Below are 21,421 nucleotides of genomic sequence, written 5' to 3'. Positions count from 1 at the left end.
GGTCTGGGAGAAATCCTCGTCCTTCTGGAATTTTTGTACTCAAAAGCCCAGGACGGGCCGCAGGCAAGTTAGGCAAGTTGGCTCCGAAAGGAGGCACTTTTCCCCAAGAAGCCAAACTCAAGAACCCTCAATGCAGATGTCATTTTGTGGGGCGCATTTGGGCCTCCGATGGCAGCCAGGTTTGGAGGAGGGGGCAGCTTTGGTCTGGGAGAAATCCTCGTCCTTATGGAATTTTTGTAGTCAAAAGCCCAGCAGGGGCCGCAGGCTAGTTAGGCAAGTTGGCTTTGAAAGGAGGCACTTTTCCGCAAGAAGCCAAACTCAAGAGCCCACTTGGCAAATGTCATTTTGTAGGGCGCGTTTGGGCCTCCGATGGCAGCCAGGTTTGGAGGAGGGGGCAGCTTTGGTCTGGGAGAAATCCTCGTCCTTATGGAATTTTTGTAGCAAAAGCCCAGGACGGGCCGCAGGCAAGTTGGCTCCGAAAGGAGGCACTTTTCCCCAAGAAGCCAAACTCAAGAGCCCACTTGGCAGGTGTCATTTTGTAGGGCGCGTTTGGGCCTCCGATGGCAGCCAGGTTTGGAGGAGGGGGCAGCTTTGGTCTGGGAGAAATCCTCGTCCTTATGGAATTTTTGGAGGCAAAAGCCCTGCATGGGCCGCCGGCAAGTTGACTCCGAAAGGAGGCACTTTTCCCCAAGAAGCCAAACTCAAGAGCCCGCTTGGCAGATGTCATTTTGTAGGGCGCGTTTGGGCCTCCGATGGCAGCCAGGTTTGGCGGAGGGGGCAGCTTTGGTCTGGGAGGATTCCTCATCCTTATGGAATTTTTGTAGCAAACGTGCGGGACGGGACGCAGGCAAGTTGGTTTTGAAAGGAGTCACTTTTCCCCAAGAAGCCAAACTCAAGAGCCCACTTGGCAGGTGTCATTTTGTAGGGCGCGTTTGGGCCTCCGATGGCAGCCAGGTTTGGAGGAGGGGGCAGCTTTGGTCTGGGAGAAATCCTCGTCCTTATGGAATTTTTGTAGGCAAAAACCCCACATGGGCCGCAGGCAAGTTAGGCAAGTTGACTCCGAAAGGAGGCACTTTTCCCCAAGAAGCCAAACTCAAGAACCCTCAATGCAGATGTCATTTTGTGGGGCGCGTTTGGGCCTCCGATGGCAGCCAGGTTTGGAGGAGGGGGCAGCTTTGGTCTGGGAGAAATCCTCGTCCTTATGGAATTTTTGTAGGCAAAAGCCCTGCATGGGCCGCAGGCAAGTTGAGTCCGAAAGGAGGCACTTTTCCCCAGAAAGCCAAACTCAAGAGCCCACTTGGCAGATGTCATTTTGTAGGGCGCGTTTGGGCCTCCGATGGCAGCCAGGTTTGGAGGAGGGGGCAGCTTTGGTCTGGGAGGAATCCTCGTCCTTATGGAATTTTTTTAGCAAAAGCCCAGGACGGGACGCAGGCAAGTTGGTTTTGAAAGGAGTCACTTTTCCCCAAGAAGCCAAACTCAAGAGCCCACTTGGCAGGTGTCATTTTGTAGGGCGCGTTTGGGCCTCCGATGTCAGCCAGGTTTGGAGGAGGGGGCAGCTTTGGTCTGGGAGAAATCCTCGTCCTTATGGAATTATTGTAGGCAAAAACCCCGCATGGGCCGCAGGCAAGTTATGCAAGTTGGCTTTGGAAGGAGGCACTTTTCCCCAAGAAGCCAAACTCAAGAACTCACAATGCAGATGTCATTTTGTAGGGCGCGTTTGGGCCTCCGATGTCAGCCAGGTTTGGAGGAGGGGGCAGCTTTGGTCTGGGAGAAATCCTCGTCCTTATGGAATTTTTGTAGTCTAAAGCCCAGCACGGGCCGCAGGCAAGTTGGCTTTGAAAGGAGGCACTTTCCCCCAAGAAGCCAAACTCAGGAGCCCACTTGGCAGATGTCATTTTGTAGGGCGCGTTTGGGCCACCGATGGCAGCCAGGTTTAGAGGAGGGGGCAGCTTTGGTCTGGGAGAAATCCTCGTCCTTATGGAATTTTTGTAGGCAAAAGCCCAGCACGGGCCGCAGGCAAGTTGGCTTTGAAAGGAGGTACTTCCACCCAAGAAGCCAAACTCAAGAGCCCACTTGGCAGATGTCATTTTGTAGGGCGCGTTTGGGCCTCCGATGGCAGCCAGGTTTGGAGGAGGGGGCAGCTTTGGTCTGGGAGAAATCCTCGTCCTTATGGAATTTTTGTAGGCAAAAGCCCAGGACGGGCCGCAGGCAAGTTGGCTTTGAAAGGAGGCACTTCCACCCAAGAAGCCAAACTCAAGAGCCCACTTGGCAGATGTCATTTTGTAGGGCACGTTTGGGCCTCCGATGGCAGCCAGGTTTGGAGGAGGGGGCAGCTTTGGTCTGGGAGAAATCCTCGTCCTTCTGGAATTTTTGTAGTCAAAGGCCCTGCATGGGCCGCCGGCAAGTTGACTCCGAAAGGAGGCACTTTTCCCCAGGAAGCCAAACTCAAGAACCCTCAATGCAGGTGTCATTTTGTGGGGCGCGTTTGGGCCTCCGATGGCAGCCAGGTTTGGAGGAGGGGGCAGCTTTGGTCTGGGAGGATTCCTCATCCTTATGGAATTTTTGTAGCAAACGTCCGGGACGGGACGCAGGCAAGTTGGTTTTGAAAGGAGTCACTTTTCCCCAAGAAGCCAAACTCAAGAGCCCACTTGGCAGGTGTCATTTTGTAGGGCGCGTTTGGGCCTCCGATGGCAGCCAGGTTTGGAGGAGGGGGCAGCTTTGGTCTGGGAGAAATCCTCGTCCTTATGGAATTTTTGTAGGCAAAAACCCCACATGGGCCGCAGGCAAGTTAGGCAAGTTGACTCCGAAAGGAGGCACTTTTCCCCAAGAAGCCAAACTCAAGAACCCTCAATGCAGATGTCATTTTGTGGGGCGCGTTTGGGCCTCCGATGGCAGCCAGGTTTGGAGGAGGGGGCAGCTTTGGTCTGGGAGAAATCCTTGTACTTATGGAATTTTTGTAGGCAAAAGCCCAGCACGGGCCGCAGGCAAGTTAGGCATGTTGGCTTTGAAAGGAGGCACTTTTCCCCAAGAAGCCAAACTCAAGAGCCCACTTGGCAGATGTCATTTTGTAGGGCGCGTTTGGGCCTCCGATGGCAGCCAGGTTTGGAGGAGGGGGCAGCTTTGGTCTGGGAGAAATCCTCGTCCTTATGGAATTTTTGTAGGCAAAAGCCCAGCACGGGCCGCAGGCAAGTTAGGCATTTTGGCTCCGAAAGGAAGCACTTTTCCCCAAGAAGCCAAACTCAAGAGCCCACTTGGCAGATGTCATTTTGTAGGGCGCGTTTGGGCCTCCGATGGCAGCCAGGTTTGGAGGAGGGGGCAGCTTTGGTCTGGGAGAAATCCCCGTCCTTATGGAATTTTTGTCGGCAAAAGCCCTGCATGGGCCGCAGGCAAGTTGACACCGAAAGGAGGCACTTTTCCCCAGGAAGCCAAACTCAAGAGCCCACTTGGCAGATGTCATTTTCTAGGGCGCGTTTGGGCCTCCGATGGCAGCCAGGTTTGGAGGAGGGGGCAGCTTTGGTCTGGGAGAAATCCTCGTCCTTATGGAATTTTTGTAGCAAAAGCCCGGGACGGGACGCACGCAAGTTGGTTTTGAAAGGAGTCACTTTTCCCCAAGAAGCCAAACTCAAGAGCCCACTTGGCAGGTGTCATTTTGTAGGGCACGTTTGGGCCTCGATGGCAGCCAGGTTTGGAGGAGGGGGCAGCTTTGGTCTGGGAGAAATCCTCGTCCTTCTGGAATTTTTGGAGGCAAAAGCCCAGGAAGGGCCGCAGGCAAGTTAGGCAAGTTGGCTCCGAAAGGAGGCACTTTTCCCCAAGAAGCCAAACTCAAGAACCCTCAATGCAGATGTCATTTTGTGGGGCGCGTTTGGGCCTCCGATGGCAGCCAGGTTTGGAGGAGGGGGCAGCTTTGGTCTGGGAGAAATCCTCGTCCTTCTGGAATTTTTGGAGGCAAAAGCCCAGGACGGGCCGCCGGCAAGTTAGGCAAGTTGGCTTTGAAAGGAGGCACTTTTCCCCAAGAAGCCAAACTCAAGAGCCCACTTGGCAGATGTCATTTTGTGGGGCGCGTTTGGGCCTCTGATGGCAGCCAGGTTTGGAGGAGGGGGCAGCTTTGGTCTGGGAGAAATCCTCGTCCTTATGGAATTTTTGTAGTCTAAAGCCCAGCACGGGCCGCAGGCTAGTTAGGCAAGTTGGCTTTGAAAGGAGGCACTTTTCCGCAAGAAGCCAATCTCAAGGGCCCACTTGGCAGATGTCATTTTGTAGGGCGCGTTTGGGCCTCCGATGGCAGCCAGGTTTGGAGGAGGGGGCAGCTTTGGTCTGGGAGAAATCCTCGTCCTTATGGAATTTTTGTAGGCAAAAGCCCAGGACCGGCCGCAGGCAAGTTGGCTTTGAAATGAGGCACTTCCACCCAAGAAGCCAAACTCAAGAGCCCACTTGGCAGGTGTCATTTTGTAGGGCACGTTTGGGCCTCCGATGGCAGCCAGGTTTGGAGGAGGGGGCAGCTTTGGTCTGGGAGAAATCCTCGTCCTTCTGGAATTTTTGTAGGCAAAAGCCCTGCATGGGCCGCAGGCAAGTTGACTCCGAAAGGAGGCACTTTTCCCCAGGAAGCCAAACTCAAGAACCCTCAATGCAGGTGTCATTTTGTGGGGCGCGTTTGGGCCTCCGATGGCAGCCAGGTTTGGAGGAGGGGGCAGCTTTGGTCTGGGAGAAATCCTCGTCCTTATGGAATTTTTGGAGGCAAAAGGCCAGGACGGGCCGCAGGCAAGTTAGGCAAGTTGGCTCCGAAAGGAGGCACTTTTCCCCAAGAAGCCAAACTCAAGAGCCCACTTGGCAGATGTCATTTTGTAGGGCGCATTTGGGCCTCTGATGGCAGGCAGGTTTGGAGGAGGGGGCAGCTTTCGTCTGGGAGAAATCCTCGTCCTTATGGAATTTTTGTAGTCTAAAGCCCAGGACGGGCCGCAGGCTAGTTAGGCAAGTTGGCTTTGAAAGGAGGCACTTTCCCCCAAGAAGCCAAACTCAAGAGCCCACAATGCAGATGTCATTTTGTAGGGCGCGTTTGGGCCTCTGATGGCAGCCAGGTTTGGAGGAGGGGGCAGCTTTGGTCTGGGAGAAATCCTCGTCCTTATGGAATTTTTGTAGTCAAAAGCCCAGCACGGGCCGCAGGCAAGTTGGCTTTGGAAGGAGGTACTTCCACCCAAGAAGCCAAACTCAAGAGCCCACTTGGCAGGTGTCATTTTGTAGGGCGCGTTTGGGCCTCCGATGGCAGCCAGGTTTGGAGGAGGGGGCAGCTTTGGTCTGGGAGAAATCCTCGTCCTTATGGAATTTTTGTAGGCAAAAGCCCAGCACGGGCCGCAGGCAAGTTGGCTTTGAAAGGAGGCACTTCCACCCAAGAAGCCAAACTCAAGAGCCCACTTGGCAGATGTCATTTTGTAGGGCACGTTTGGGCCTCCGATGGCAGCCAGGTTTGGAGGAGGGGGCAGCTTTGGTCTGGGAGAAATCCTCGTCCTTATGGAATTTTTGTAGCAAAAGCCCGGGACGGGACACAGGCAAGTTGGTTTTGAAAGGAGTCACTTTTCCCCAAGAAGCCAAACTCAAGAGCCCACTTGGCAGGTGTCATTTTGTAGGGCACGTTTGGGCCTCTGATGGCAGCCAGGTTTGGAGGAGGGGGCAGCTTTGGCCTGGGAGAAATCCTCGTCCTTATGGAATTTTTGGAGGCAAAAGCCCAGGACGGGCCGCAGGCAAGTTAGGCAAGTTGGCTCCGAAAGGAGGCACTTTTCCCCAAGAAGCCAAACTCAAGAACCCTCAATGCAGATGTCATTTTGTGGGGCGCGTTTGGGCCTCCGATGGCAGCCAGGTTTGGAGGAGGGGGCAGCTTTGGTCTGGGAGAAATCCTCGTCCTTATGGAATTTTTGTAGTCAAAAGCCCAGCACGGGCCGCAGGCTAGTTAGGCAAGTTGGCTTTGAAAGGAGGCACTTTTCCGCAAGAAGCCAAACTCAAGAGCCCACTTGGCAAATGTCATTTTGTAGGGCGCGTTTGGGCCTCCGATGGCAGCCAGGTTTGGAGGAGGGGGCAGCTTTGGTCTGGGAGAAATCCTCGTCCTTATGGAATTTTTGTAGCAAAAGCCCAGGACGGGCTGCAGGCAAGTTGGCTTTGAAAGGAGGCACTTCCACCCAAGAAGCCAAACTCAAGAGCCCACTTGGCAGGTGTCATTTTGTAGGGCACGTTTGGGCCTCCGATGGCAGCCAGGTTTGGAGGAGGGGGCAGCTTTGGTCTGGGAGAAATCCTCGTCCTTATGGAATTTTTGGAGGCAAAAGCCCTGCATGGGCCGCAGGCAAGTTGACTCCGAAAGGAGGCACTTTTCCCCAGGAAGCCAAACTCAAGAACCCTCAATGCAGATGTCATTTTGTAGGGCGCGTTTGGGCCTCCGATGGCAGCCAGGTTTGGAGGAGGGAGCAGCTTTGGTCTGGGAGAAATCCTTGTCCTTATGGAATTTTTGTAGGCAAAAGCCCAGGACGGGCCGCAGGCAAGTTAGGCAAGTTGGCTTTGAAAGGAGGCACTTTTCCCCAAGAAGCCAAACTCAAGAGCCCACTTGGCAGGTGTCATTTTGTAGGGCGCGTTTGGGCCTCCGATGGCAGCCAGGTTTGGAGGAGGGGGCAGCTTTGGTCTGGGAGAAATCCTCGTCCTTATGGAATTTTTGTAGGCAAAAGCCCAGCACAGGCCGCAGGCTAGTTAGGCAAGTTGGCTCCGAAAGGAGGCACTTTTCCCCAAGAAGCCAAACTCAAGAACCCACAATGCAGATGTCATTTTGTAGGGCGCGTTTGGGCCTCCGATGGCAGCCAGGTTTGGAGGAGGGGGCAGCTTTGGTCTGGGAGAAATCCTCGTCCTTATGGAATTTTTGTAGGCAAAAGCCCTGCATGGGCCGCCGGCAAGTTGACTCCGAAAGGAGGCAATTTTCCCCAAGAAGCCAAACTCAAGAGCCCACTTGGCAGGTGTCATTTTGTAGGGCGCGTTTGGGCCTCCGATGGCAGCCAGGTTTGGAGGAGGGGGCAGCTTTGGTCTGGGAGAAATCCTCGTCCTTATGGAATTTTTGTAGGCAAAACCCCTGCATGAGCCGCAGGCAAGTTGACTCCGAAAGGAGGCACTTTTCCCCAGAAAGCCAAACTCAAGAGCCCACTTGGCAGATGTCATTTTGTAGGGCGCGTTTGGGCCTCCGATGGCAGCCAGGTTTGGAGGAGGGGGCAGCTTTGGTCTGGGAGGAATCCTCGTCCTAATGGAATTTTTGTAGCAAAAGCCCAGGACGGGACGCAGGCAAGTTGGTTTTGAAAAGAGTCACTTTTCCCAAAGAAGCCAAACTCAAGAGCCCACTTGGCAGGTGTCATTTTGTAGGGCGCGTTTGGGCCTCCGATGTCAGCCAGGTTTGGAGGAGGGGGCAGCTTTGGTCTGGGAGAAATCCTCGTCCTTATGGAATTTTTGTAGGCAAAAACCCCACATGGGCCGCAGGCAAGTTAGGCAAGTTGACTCCGAAAGGAGGCACTTTTCCCCAAGAAGCCAAACTCAAGAACCCTCAATGCAGATGTCATTTTGTGGGGCGCGTTTGGGCCTCCGATGGCAGCCAGGTTTGGAGGAGGGGGCAGCTTTGGTCTGGGAGAAATCCTCGTCCTTATGGAATTTTTGGAAGCAAAAGCCCAGGACGGGCCGCAGGCAAGTTGGCTTTGAAAGGAGGTACTTCCACACAAGAAGCCAAACTCAAGAGCCCACTTGGCAGATGTCATTTTGTAGGGCACGTTTCGGCCTCCGATGGCAGCCAGGTTTGGAGGAGGGGGCAGCTTTGGTCTGGGAGAAATCCTCGTCCTTATGGAATTTTTGTAGGCAAAAACCCCGCATGGGCCGCAGGCAAGTTAGGCAAGTTGACTCGGAAAGGAGGCACTTTCCCCCAAGAAGCCAAACTCAAGAAGCCTCAATGCATGTGTCATTTTGTGGGGCGCGTTTGGGCCTCCGATGGCAGCCAGGTTTGGAGGAGGGGGCAGCTTTGGTCTGGGAGAAATCCTCGTCCTTCTGGAATTTTTGTAGGCAAAAGCCCAGCACGGGCTGCAGGAAAGTTGGCTTTGAAAGGAGGCACTTTCCCCCAAGAAGCCAAACTCAGGAGCCCACTTGGCAGATGTCATTTTGTAGGGCGCGTTTGGGCCTCCGATGGCAGCCAGGTTTGGAGGAGGGGGCAGCTTTGGTCTGGGAGAAATCCTCGTCCTTATGGAATTTTTGTAGGCAAAAGCCCAGGACGGGCCGCAGGCAAGTTGGCTTTGAAAGGAGGCACTTCCACCCAAGAAGCCAAACTCAAGAGCCCACTTGGCAGGTGTCATTTTGTAGGGCACGTTTGGGCCTCCAATGGCAGCCAGGTTTGGAGGAGGGGGCAGCTTTGGTCTGGGAGAAATCCTCGTCCTTATGGAATTTTTGGAGGCAAAAGCCCTGCATGGGCCGCAGGCAATTTGGCTCCGAAAGGAGGCACTTTTCCCCAAGAAGCCAAACTCAAGAGCCCACTTGGCAGATGTCATTTTGTAGGGCGCGTTTGGGCCTCTGATGGCAGCCAGGTTTGGAGGAGGGGGCAGCTTTGGTCTGGGAGAAATCCTCGTCCTTATGGAATTTTTGTAGGCAAAAGCCCAGCACGGGCCGCAGGCTAGTTAGGCAAGTTGGCTCCGAAAGGAGGCACTTTTCCCCAAGAAGCCAAACTCAAGAGCCCACTTGGCAGGTGTCATTTTGTAGGGCGCGTTTGGGCCTCCGATGGCAGCCAGGTTTGGAGGAGGGGGCAGCTTTGGTCTGGGAGAAATCCTCGTCCTTATGGAATTTTTGGAGGCAAAAGCCCTGCATGGGCCGCCGGCAAGTTGACTCCGAAAGGAGGCACTTTTCCCCAAGAAGCCAAACTCAAGAGCCCGCTTGGCAGATGTCATTTTGTAGGGCGCGTTTGGGCCTCCGATGGCAGCCAGGTTTGGCGGAGGGGGCAGCTTTGGTCTGGGAGGAATCCTCGTCCTTATGGAATTTTTGTAGGCAAAAGCCCTGCATGGGCCGCCGGCAAGTTGACTCCGAAAGGAGGCACTTTTCCCCAAGAAGCCAAACTCAAGAGCCCACTTGGCAGATGTCATTTTGTAGGGCGCGTTTGGGCCTCCGATGGCAGCCAGGTTTGGAGGAGGGGGCAGCTTTGGTCTGGGAGGAATCCTCGTCCTTACGGAAATTTTGTAGCAAAAGCCCGGGACGGGACGCAGGCAAGTTGGTTTTGAATGGAGTCACTTTTCCCCAAGAAGCCAAACTCAAGAGCCCACTTGGCAGGTGTCATTTTCTAGGGCGCGTTTGGGCCTCCGATGTCAGCCAGGTTTGGAGGAGGGGGCAGCTTTGGTCTGGGAGAAATCCTCGTCCTTATGGAATTTTTGGAGGCAAAAGCCCTGCATGGGCCGCAGGCAAGTTGACTCCGAAAGGAGGCACTTTTCCCCAGGAAGCCAAACTCAAGAACCCTCAATGCAGATGTCATTTTGTAGGGCGCGTTTGGGCCTCCGATGGCAGCCAGGTTTGGAGGAGGGAGCAGCTTTGGTCTGGGAGAAATCCTTGTCCTTATGGAATTTTTGTAGGCAAAAGCCCAGGACGGGCCGCAGGCAAGTTAGGCAAGTTGGCTTTGAAAGGAGGCACTTTTCCCCAAGAAGCCAAACTCAAGAGCCCACTTGGCAGGTGTCATTTTGTAGGGCGCGTTTGGGCCTCCGATGGCAGCCAGGTTTGGAGGAGGGGGCAGCTTTGGTCTGGGAGAAATCCTCGTCCTTATGGAATTTTTGTAGGCAAAAGCCCAGCACAGGCCGCAGGCTAGTTAGGCAAGTTGGCTCCGAAAGGAGGCACTTTTCCCCAAGAAGCCAAACTCAAGAACCCACAATGCAGATGTCATTTTGTAGGGCGCGTTTGGGCCTCCGATGGCAGCCAGGTTTGGAGGAGGGGGCAGCTTTGGTCTGGGAGAAATCCTCGTCCTTATGGAATTTTTGTAGGCAAAAGCCCTGCATGGGCCGCCGGCAAGTTGACTCCGAAAGGAGGCAATTTTCCCCAAGAAGCCAAACTCAAGAGCCCACTTGGCAGGTGTCATTTTGTAGGGCGCGTTTGGGCCTCCGATGGCAGCCAGGTTTGGAGGAGGGGGCAGCTTTGGTCTGGGAGAAATCCTCGTCCTTATGGAATTTTTGTAGGCAAAACCCCTGCATGAGCCGCAGGCAAGTTGACTCCGAAAGGAGGCACTTTTCCCCAGAAAGCCAAACTCAAGAGCCCACTTGGCAGATGTCATTTTGTAGGGCGCGTTTGGGCCTCCGATGGCAGCCAGGTTTGGAGGAGGGGGCAGCTTTGGTCTGGGAGGAATCCTCGTCCTAATGGAATTTTTGTAGCAAAAGCCCAGGACGGGACGCAGGCAAGTTGGTTTTGAAAAGAGTCACTTTTCCCAAAGAAGCCAAACTCAAGAGCCCACTTGGCAGGTGTCATTTTGTAGGGCGCGTTTGGGCCTCCGATGTCAGCCAGGTTTGGAGGAGGGGGCAGCTTTGGTCTGGGAGAAATCCTCGTCCTTATGGAATTTTTGTAGGCAAAAACCCCACATGGGCCGCAGGCAAGTTAGGCAAGTTGACTCCGAAAGGAGGCACTTTTCCCCAAGAAGCCAAACTCAAGAACCCTCAATGCAGATGTCATTTTGTGGGGCGCGTTTGGGCCTCCGATGGCAGCCAGGTTTGGAGGAGGGGGCAGCTTTGGTCTGGGAGAAATCCTCGTCCTTATGGAATTTTTGGAAGCAAAAGCCCAGGACGGGCCGCAGGCAAGTTGGCTTTGAAAGGAGGTACTTCCACACAAGAAGCCAAACTCAAGAGCCCACTTGGCAGATGTCATTTTGTAGGGCACGTTTCGGCCTCCGATGGCAGCCAGGTTTGGAGGAGGGGGCAGCTTTGGTCTGGGAGAAATCCTCGTCCTTATGGAATTTTTGTAGGCAAAAACCCCGCATGGGCCGCAGGCAAGTTAGGCAAGTTGACTCGGAAAGGAGGCACTTTCCCCCAAGAAGCCAAACTCAAGAAGCCTCAATGCATGTGTCATTTTGTGGGGCGCGTTTGGGCCTCCGATGGCAGCCAGGTTTGGAGGAGGGGGCAGCTTTGGTCTGGGAGAAATCCTCGTCCTTCTGGAATTTTTGTAGGCAAAAGCCCAGCACGGGCTGCAGGAAAGTTGGCTTTGAAAGGAGGCACTTTCCCCCAAGAAGCCAAACTCAGGAGCCCACTTGGCAGATGTCATTTTGTAGGGCGCGTTTGGGCCTCCGATGGCAGCCAGGTTTGGAGGAGGGGGCAGCTTTGGTCTGGGAGAAATCCTCGTCCTTATGGAATTTTTGTAGGCAAAAGCCCAGGACGGGCCGCAGGCAAGTTGGCTTTGAAAGGAGGCACTTCCACCCAAGAAGCCAAACTCAAGAGCCCACTTGGCAGGTGTCATTTTGTAGGGCACGTTTGGGCCTCCAATGGCAGCCAGGTTTGGAGGAGGGGGCAGCTTTGGTCTGGGAGAAATCCTCGTCCTTATGGAATTTTTGGAGGCAAAAGCCCTGCATGGGCCGCAGGCAATTTGGCTCCGAAAGGAGGCACTTTTCCCCAAGAAGCCAAACTCAAGAGCCCACTTGGCAGATGTCATTTTGTAGGGCGCGTTTGGGCCTCTGATGGCAGCCAGGTTTGGAGGAGGGGGCAGCTTTGGTCTGGGAGAAATCCTCGTCCTTATGGAATTTTTGTAGGCAAAAGCCCAGCACGGGCCGCAGGCTAGTTAGGCAAGTTGGCTCCGAAAGGAGGCACTTTTCCCCAAGAAGCCAAACTCAAGAGCCCACTTGGCAGGTGTCATTTTGTAGGGCGCGTTTGGGCCTCCGATGGCAGCCAGGTTTGGAGGAGGGGGCAGCTTTGGTCTGGGAGAAATCCTCGTCCTTATGGAATTTTTGGAGGCAAAAGCCCTGCATGGGCCGCCGGCAAGTTGACTCCGAAAGGAGGCACTTTTCCCCAAGAAGCCAAACTCAAGAGCCCGCTTGGCAGATGTCATTTTGTAGGGCGCGTTTGGGCCTCCGATGGCAGCCAGGTTTGGCGGAGGGGGCAGCTTTGGTCTGGGAGGAATCCTCGTCCTTATGGAATTTTTGGAGGCAAAAGCCCTGCATGGGCTGCCGGCAAGTTGACTCCGAAAGGAGGCACTTTTCCCCAAGAAGCCAAACTCAAGAGCCCACTTGGCAGATGTCATTTTGTAGGGCGCGTTTGGGCCTCCGATGGCAGCCAGGTTTGGAGGAGGGGGCAGCTTTGGTCTGGGAGGAATCCTCGTCCTTACGGAAATTTTGTAGCAAAAGCCCGGGACGGGACGCAGGCAAGTTGGTTTTGAATGGAGTCACTTTTCCCCAAGAAGCCAAACTCAAGAGCCCACTTGGCAGGTGTCATTTTCTAGGGCGCGTTTGGGCCTCCGATGTCAGCCAGGTTTGGAGGAGGGGGCAGCTTTGGTCTGGGAGAAATCCTCGTCCTTATGGAATTTTTGTAGGCAAAAACCCAACATGGGCCGCAGGCAAGTTAGGCAAGTTGACTCCGAAAGGAGGCACTTTTCCCCAAGAAGCCAAACTCAAGAACCCTCAATGCAGATGTCATTTTGTGGGGCGCGTTTGGGCCTCCGATGGCAGCCAGGTTTGGAGGAGGGGGCAGCTTTGGTCTGGGAGAAATCCTCGTCCTTATGGAATTTTTGTAGTCTAAAGCCCAGCACGGGCCGCAGGCTAGTTAGGCAAGTTGGCTTTGAAAGGAGGCACTTTTCCGCAAGAAGCCAAACTCAAGAGCCCACTTGGCAGATGTCATTTTGTAGGGCGCGTTTGGGCCTCCGATGGCAGCCAGGTTTGGAGGAGGGGGCAGCTTTGGTCTGGGAGAAATCCTCGTCCTTATGGAATTTTTGGAGGCAAAAGCCCAGGACGGGCCGCAGGCAAGTTGGCTTTGAAAGGAGGCACTTCCACCCAAGAAGCCAAACTCAAGAGCCCACTTGGCAGGTGTCATTTTGTAGGGCACGTTTGGGCCTCCGATGGCAGCCAGGTTTGGAGGAGGGGGCAGCTTTGGTCTGGGAGAAATCCTCGTCCTTCTGGAATTTTTGTAGGCAAAAGCCCTGCATGGGCCGCAGGCAAGTTGACTGCGAAAGGAGGCACTTTTCCCCAGGAAGCCAAACTCAAGAACCCTCAATGCAGGTGTCATTTTGTGGGGCGCGTTTGGGCCTCCGATGGCAGCCAGGTTTGGAGGAGGGGGCAGCTTTGGTCTGGGAGAAATCCTCGTCCTTATGGAATTTTTGTAGGCAAAAGCCCAGGACGGGCCGCAGGCAAGTTGGCTTTGAAAGGAGGTACTTCCACACAAGAAGCCAAACTCAAGAGCCCACTTGGCAGATGTCATTTTGTAGGGCACGTTTCGGCCTCCGATGGCAGCCAGGTTTGGAGGAGGGGGCAGCTTTGTTCTGGGAGAAATCCTCGTCCTTCTGGAATTTTTGTAGTCTAAAGCCCTGCATGGGCCGCAGGCAAGTTGACTCCGAAAGGAGGAACATTTCCCCAAGAAGCCAAACTCAAGAGCCCACAATGCAGATGTCCTTTTGTAGGGCGCGTTTGGGCCTCCGATGGCAGCCAGGTTTGGAGGAGGGGGCAGCTTTGGTCTGGGAGAAATCCTCGTCCTTCTGGAATTTTTTGTAGCAAAAGCCCGGGACGGGACACAGGCAAGTTGGTTTTGAAAGGAGTCACTTTTCCCCAAGAAGCCAAACTCAAGAGCCCACTTGGCAGGTGTCATTTTCTAGGGCGCGTTTGGGCCTCCGATGTCAGCCAGGTTTGGAGGAGGGGGCAGCTTTGGTCTGGGAGAAATCCTCGTCCTTCTGGAATTTTTGTAGGCAAAAACCCCGCATGGGCCGCAGGCAAGTTAGGCAAGTTGGCTCCGAAAGGAGGCACTTTTCCCCAAGAAGCCAAACTCAAGAACCCTCAATGCAGATGTCATTTTGTGGGGCGCGTTTGGGCCTCCGATGGCAGCCAGGTTTGGAGGAGGGGGCAGCTTTGGTCTGGGAGAAATCCTCGTCCTTATGGAATTTTTGTAGTCTAAAGCCCAGCACGGGCCGCAGGCTAGTTAGGCAAGTTGGCTTTGAAAGGAGGCACTTTTCCGCAAGAAGCCAAACTCAAGAGCCCACTTGGCAGATGTCATTTTGTAGGGCGCGTTTGTGCCTCCGATGGCAGCCAGGTTTGGAGGAGGGGGCAGCTTTGGTCTGGGAGAAATCCTCGTCCTTATGGAATTTTTGGAGGCAAAAGCCCAGGACGGGCCGCAGGCAAGTTGGCTTTGAAAGGAGGCACTTCCACCCAAGAAGCCAAACTCAAGAGCCCACTTGGCAGGTGTCATTTTGTAGGGCACGTTTGGGCCTCCGATGGCAGCCAGGTTTGGAGGAGGGGGCAGCTTTGGTCTGGGAGAAATCCTCGTCCTTATGGAATTTTTGTAGGCAAAAGCCCTGCATGGGCCGCCGGCAAGTTGACTCCGAAAGGAGGCACTTTTCCCCAAGAAGCCAAACTCAAGAGCCCGCTTGGCAGATGTCATTTTGTGGGGCGCGTTTGGGCCTCCGATGGCAGCCAGGTTTGGAGGAGGGGGCAGCTTTGGTCTGGGAGAAATCCTCGTCCTTATGGAATTTTTGTAGGCAAAAGCCCAGGACGGGCCGCAGGCAAGTTGGCTTTGAAAGGAGGTACTTCCACACAAGAAGCCAAACTCAAGAGCCCACTTGGCAGATGTCATTTTGTAGGGCACGTTTCGGCCTCCGATGGCAGCCAGGTTTGGAGGAGGGGGCAGCTTTGTTCTGGGAGAAATCCTCGTCCTTCTGGAATTTTTGTAGGCAAAAGCCCTGCATGGGCCGCAGGCAAGTTGACTCCGAAAGGAGGAACATTTCCCCAAGAAGCCAAACTCAAGAGCCCACAATGCAGATGTCCTTTTGTAGGGCGCGTTTGGGCCTCCGATGGCAGCCAGGTTTGGAGGAGGGGGCAGCTTTGGTCTGGGAGAAATCCTCGTCCTTCTGGAATTTTTTGTAGCAAAAGCCCGGGACGGGACACAGGCAAGTTGGTTTTGAAAGGAGTCACTTTTCCCCAAGAAGCCAAACTCAAGAGCCCACTTGGCAGGTGTCATTTTCTAGGGCGCGTTTGGGCCTCCGATGTCAGCCAGGTTTGGAGGAGGGGGCAGCTTTGGTCTGGGAGAAATCCTCGTCCTTCTGGAATTTTTGTAGGCAAAAACCCCGCATGGGCCGCAGGCAAGTTAGGCAAGTTGGCTCCGAAAGGAGGCACTTTTCCCCAAGAAGCCAAACTCAAGAACCCTCAATGCAGATGTCATTTTGTGGGGCGCGTTTGGGCCTCCGATGGCAGCCAGGTTTGGAGGAGGGGGCAGCTTTGGTCTGGGAGAAATCCTCGTCCTTATGGAATTTTTGTAGTCTAAAGCCCAGCACGGGCCGCAGGCTAGTTAGGCAAGTTGGCTTTGAAAGGAGGCACTTTTCCGCAAGAAGCCAAACTCAAGAGCCCACTTGGCAGATGTCATTTTGTAGGGCGCGTTTGTGCCTCCGATGGCAGCCAGGTTTGGAGGAGGGGGCAGCTTTGGTCTGGGAGAAATCCTCGTCCTTATGGAATTTTTGGAGGCAAAAGCCCAGGACGGGCCGCAGGCAAGTTGGCTTTGAAAGGAGGCACTTCCACCCAAGAAGCCAAACTCAAGAGCCCACTTTGCAGGTGTCATTTTGTAGGGCACGTTTGGGCCTCCGATGGCAGCCAGGTTTGGAGGAGGGGGCAGCTTTGGTCTGGGAGAAATCCTCGTCCTTATGGAATTTTTGTAGGCAAAAGCCCTGCATGGGCCGCCGGCAAGTTGACTCCGAAAGGAGGCACTTTTCCCCAAGAAGCCAAACTCAAGAGCCCGCTTGGCAGATGTCATTTTGTAGGGCGCGTTTGGGCCTCCGATGGCAGCCAGGTTTGGAGGAGGGGGCAGCTTTGGTCTGGGAGGAATCCTCGTCCTTATGGAATTTTTGTAGGCAAAAGCCCTGCATGGGCCGCCGGCAAGTTGACTCCGAAAGGAGGCACTTTTCCCCAAGAAGCCAAACTCAAGAGCCCACTTGGCAGATGTCATTTTGTAGGGCGCGTTTGGGCCTCCGATGGCAGCCAGGTTTGGAGGAGGGGGCAGCTTTGGTCTGGGAGAAATCCTCGTCCTTATGGAATTTTTGTAGTCTAAAGCCCAGCACGGGCTGCAGGCAAGTTGGCTCCGAAAGGAGGCACTTTCCCCCAAGAAGCCAAACTCAGGAGCCCACTTGGCAGATGTCATTTTGTAGGGCGCGTTTGGGCCACCGATGGCAGCTAGGTTTGGAGGAGGGGGCAGCTTTGGTCTGGGAGAAATCCTCGTCCTTATGGAATTTTTGGAGGCAAAAGCCCAGAATGGGCTGCAGGCTAGTTAGGCAAGTTGGCTTTGAAAGGAGGCACTTTTCCGCAAGAAGCCAATCTCAAGAGCCCACTTGGCAGATGTCATTTTGTAGGGCGCGTTTGGGCCTCCGATGGCAGCCAGGTTTGGAGGAGGGGGCAGCTTTGGTCTGGGAGAAATCCTCGTCCTTATGGAATTTTTGGAGGCAAAAGCCCTGCATGGGCCGCCGGCAAGTTGACTCCGAAAGGAGGCACTTTTCCCCAAGAAGCCAAACTCAAGAGCCCACTTGGCAGGTGTCATTTTGTAGGGCACGTTTGGGCCTCCGATGGCAGCCAGGTTTGGAGGAGGGGGCAGCTTTGGTCTGGGAGAAATCCTCGTCCTTCTGGAATTTTTGTAGGCAAAAGCCCTGCATGGGCCGCAGGCAAGTTGACTCCGAAAGGAGGCACTTTTCCCCAGGAAGCCAAACTCAAGAACCCTCAATGCAGGTGTCATTTTGTGGGGCGCGTTTGGGCCTCCGATGGCAGCCAGGTTTGGAGGAGGGGGCAGCTTTGGTCTGGGAGAAATCCTCGTCCTTCTGGAATTTTTGGAGGCAAAAGGCCAGGACGGGCCGCAGGCAAGTTAGGCAAGTTGGCTCCGAAAGGAGGCACTTTTCCCCAAGAAGCCAAACTCAAGAGCCCACTTGGCAGATGTCATTTTGTGGGGCGCGTTTGGGCCTCTGATGGCAGCCAGGTTTGGAGGAGGTGGCAGCTTTGGTCTGGGAGAAATCCTCGTCCTTATGGAATTTTTGTAGTCTAAAGCCCAGCACGGGCCACAGGCTAGTTAGGCAAGTTGGCTTTGAAAGGAGGCACTTTTCCGCAAGAAGCCAATCTCAAGAGCCCACTTGGCAGATGTCATTTTGTAGGGCGCGTTTGGGCCTCCGATGGCAGCCAGGTTTGGAGGAGGGGGCAGCTTTGGTCTGGGAGAAATCCTCGTCCTTATGGAATTTTTGTAGGCAAAAGCCCAGGTCCGGCCGCAGGCAAGTTGGCTTTGAAAGGAGGCACTTCCACCCAAGAAGCCAAACTCAAGAGCCCACTTGGCAGGTGTCATTTTGTAGGGCACGTTTGGGCCTCCGATGGCAGCCAGGTTTGGAGGAGGGGGCAGCTTTGGTCTGGGAGAAATCCTCGTCCTTATGGAATTTTTGTAGGCAAAAGCCCTGCATGGGCCGCAGGCAAGTTGACTCCGAAAGGAGGCACTTTTCCCCAGGAAGCCAAACTCAAGAACGCTCAATGCAGGTGTCATTTTGTGGGGCGCGTTTGGGCCTCCGATGGCAGCCAGGTTTGGATGAGGGGGCAGCTTTGGTCTGGGAGAAATCCTCGTCCTTCTGGAATTTTTGGAGGCAAAAGCCCAGGACGGGCCGCAGGCAAGTTAGGCAAGTTGGCTCCGAAAGGAGGCACTTTTCCCCAAGAAGCCAAACTCAAGAGCCCACTTGGCAGATGTCATTTTGTGGGGCGCATTTGGGCCTCTGATGGCAGGCAGGTTTGGAGGAGGGGGCAGCTTTGGTCTGGGAGAAATCCTCGTCCTTATGGAATTTTTGTAGTCTAAAGCCCAGGACGGGCCGCAGACTAGTTAGGCAAGTTGGCTTTGAAAGGAGGCACTTTCCCCCAAGAAGCCAAACTCAAGAGCCCACTTGGCAGATGTCATTTTGTAGGGCGCGTTTGGGCCTCCAATGGCAGCCAGGTTTGGAGGAGGGGGCAGCTTTGGTCTGGGAGAAATCCTCGTCCTTATGGAATTTTTGTAGTCAAAAGCCCAGCACGGGCCGCAGGCAAGTTGGCTTTGAAAGGAGGTACTTCCACCCAAGAAGCCAAACTCAAGAGCCCACTTGGCAGGTGTCATTTTGTAGGGCACGTTTGGGCCTCCGATGGCAGCCAGGTTTGGAGGAGGGGGCAGCTTTGGTCTGGGAGAAATCCTCGTCCTTATGGAATTTTTGTAGGCAAAAGCCCAGCACGGGCCGCAGGCAAGTTGGCTTTGAAAGGAGGCACTTCCACCCAAGAAGCCAAACTCAAGAGCCCACTTGGCAGGTGTCATTTTCTAGGGCGCGTTTGGGCCTCCGATGTCAGCCAGGTTTGGAGGAGGGGGCAGCTTTGGTCTGGGAGAAATCCTCGTCCTTATGGAATTTTTGTAGCAAAAGCCCGGGACGGGACACAGGCAAGTTGGTTTTGAAAGGAGTCACTTTTCCCCAAGAAGCCAAACTCAAGAGCCCACTTGGCAGGTGTCATTTTGTAGGGCACGTTTGGGCCTCTGATGGCAGCCAGGTTTGGAGGAGGGGGCAGCTTTGGCCTGGGAGAAATCCTCGTCCTTATGGAATTTTTGGAGGCAAAAGCCCAGGACGGGCCGCAGGCAAGTTAGGCAAGTTGGCTCCGAAAGGAGGCACTTTTCCCCAAGAAGCCAAACTGAAGAACCCTCAATGCAGATGTCATTTTGTGGGGCGCGTTTGGGCCTCCGATGGCAGCCAGGTTTGGAGGAGGGGGCAGCTTTGGTCTGGGAGAAATCCTCGTCCTTATGGAATTTTTGTAGCAAAAGCCCGGGACGGGACACAGGAAAGATGGTTTCGAAAGGAGTCACTTTTCCCCAAGAAGCCAAACTCAAGAGCCCACTTGGCAGGTGTCATTTTGTAGGGCACGTTTGGGCCTCCGATGGCAGCCAGGTTTGGAGGAGGGGGCAGCTTTGGTCTGGGAGAAATCCTCGTCCTTCTGGAATTTTTGTACTCAAAAGCCCAGGACGGGCCGCAGGCAAGTTAGGCAAGTTGGCTCCGAAATGAGGCACTTTTCCCCAAGAAGCCAAACTCAAGAACCCTCAATGCAGGTGTCATTTTGTGGGGCGCGTTTGGGCCTCCGATGGCAGCCAGGTTTGGAGGAGGGGGCAGCTTTGGTCTGGGAGAAATCCTCGTCCTTATGGAATTTTTGTAGTCAAAAGCCCAGCAGGGGCCGCAGGCTAGTTAGGCAAGTTGGCTTTGAAAGGAGGCACTTTTCCGCAAGAAGCCAAACTCAAGAGCCCACTTGGCAAATGTCATTTTGTAGGGCGCGTTTGGGCCTCCGATGGCAGCCAGGTTTGGAGGAGGGGGCAGCTTTGGTCTGGGAGAAATCCTCGTCCTTATGGAATTTTTGTAGCAAAAGCCCAGGACGGGCCGCAGGCAAGTTGGCTCCGAAAGGAGGCACTTTTCCCCAAGAAGCCAAACTCAAGAGCCCACTTGGCAGGTGTCATTTTGTAGGGCGCGTTTGGGCCTCCGATGGCAGCCAGGTTTGGAGGAGGGGGCAGCTTTGGTCTGGGAGAAATCCTCGTCCTTATGGAATTTTTGGAGGCAAAAGCCCTGCATGGGCCGCCGGCAAGTTGACTCCGAAAGGAGGCACTTTTCCCCAAGAAGCCAAACTCAAGAGCCCGCTTGGCAGATGTCATTTTGTAGGGCGCGTTTGGGCCTCCGATGGCAGCCAGGTTTGGCGGAGGGGGCAGCTTTGGTCTGGGAGGATTCCTCATCCTTATGGAATTTTTGTAGCAAACGTCCGGGACGGGACGCAGGCAAGTTGGTTTTGAAAGGAGTCACTTTTCCCCAAGAAGCCAAACTCAAGAGCCCACTTGGCAGGTGTCATTTTGTAGGGCGCGTTTGGGCCTCCGATGGCAGCCAGGTTTGGAGGAGGGGGCAGCTTTGGTCTGGGAGAAATCCTCGTCCTTATGGAATTTTTGTAGGCAAAAACCCCACATGGGCCGCAGGCAAGTTAGGCAAGTTGACTCCGAAAGGAGGCACTTTTCCCCAAGAAGCCAAACTCAAGAACCCTCAATGCAGATGTCATTTTGTGGGGCGCGTTTGGGCCTCCGATGGCAGCCAGGTTTGGAGGAGGGGGCAGCTTTGGTCTGGGAGAAATCCTCGTCCTTATGGAATTTTTGTAGGCAAAAGCCCTGCATGGGCCGCAGGCAAGTTGAGTCCGAAAGGAGGCACTTTTCCCCAGAAAGCCAAACTCAAGAGCCCACTTGGCAGATGTCATTTTGTAGGGCGCGTTTGGGCCTCCGATGGCAGCCAGGTTTGGAGGAGGGGGCAGCTTTGGTCTGGGAGGAATCCTCGTCCTTATGGAATTTTTTTAGCAAAAGCCCAGGACGGGACGCAGGCAAGTTGGTTTTGAAAGGAGTCACTTTTCCCCAAGAAGCCAAACTCAAGAGCCCACTTGGCAGGTGTCATTTTGTAGGGCGCGTTTGGGCCTCCGATGTCAGCCAGGTTTGGAGGAGGGGGCAGCTTTGGTCTGGGAGAAATCCTCGTCCTTATGGAATTTTTGTAGGCAAAAACCCCGCATGGGCCGCAGGCAAGTTATGCAAGTTGGCTTTGAAAGGAGGCACTTTTCCCCAAGAAGCCAAACTCAAGAACTCACAATGCAGATGTCATTTTGTAGGGCGCGTTTGGGCCTCCGATGTCAGCCAGGTTTGGAGGAGGGGGCAGCTTTGGTCTGGGAGAAATCCTCGTCCTTATGGAATTTTTGTAGTCTAAAGCCCAGCACGGGCCGCAGGCAAGTTGGCTTTGAAAGGAGGCACTTTCCCCCAAGAAGCCAAACTCAGGAGCCCACTTGGCAGATGTCATTTTGTAGGGCGCGTTTGGGCCACCGATGGCAGCCAGGTTTAGAGGAGGGGGCAGCTTTGGTCTGGGAGAAATCCTCGTCCTTATGGAATTTTTGTAGGCAAAAGCCCAGCACGGGCCGCAGGCAAGTTGGTTTTGAAAGGAGGTACTTCCACCCAAGAAGCCAAACTCAAGAGCCCACTTGGCAGATGTCATTTTGTAGGGCGCGTTTGGGCCTCCGATGGCAGCCAGGTTTGGAGGAGGGGGCAGCTTTGGTCTGGGAGAAATCCTCGTCCTTATGGAATTTTTGTAGGCAAAAACCCCACATGGGCCGCAGGCAAGTTAGGCAAGTTGACTCCGAAAGGAGGCACTTTTCCCCAAGAAGCCAAACTCAAGAACCCTCAATGCAGATGTCATTTTGTGG

Source organism: Cinclus cinclus, chromosome 28 (genome assembly GCF_963662255.1).
Source record: "Cinclus cinclus chromosome 28, bCinCin1.1, whole genome shotgun sequence".
Taxonomy (NCBI): Eukaryota; Metazoa; Chordata; class Aves; order Passeriformes; family Cinclidae; genus Cinclus; species Cinclus cinclus.
Note: the sequence above shows the minus strand (reverse complement) of the source record.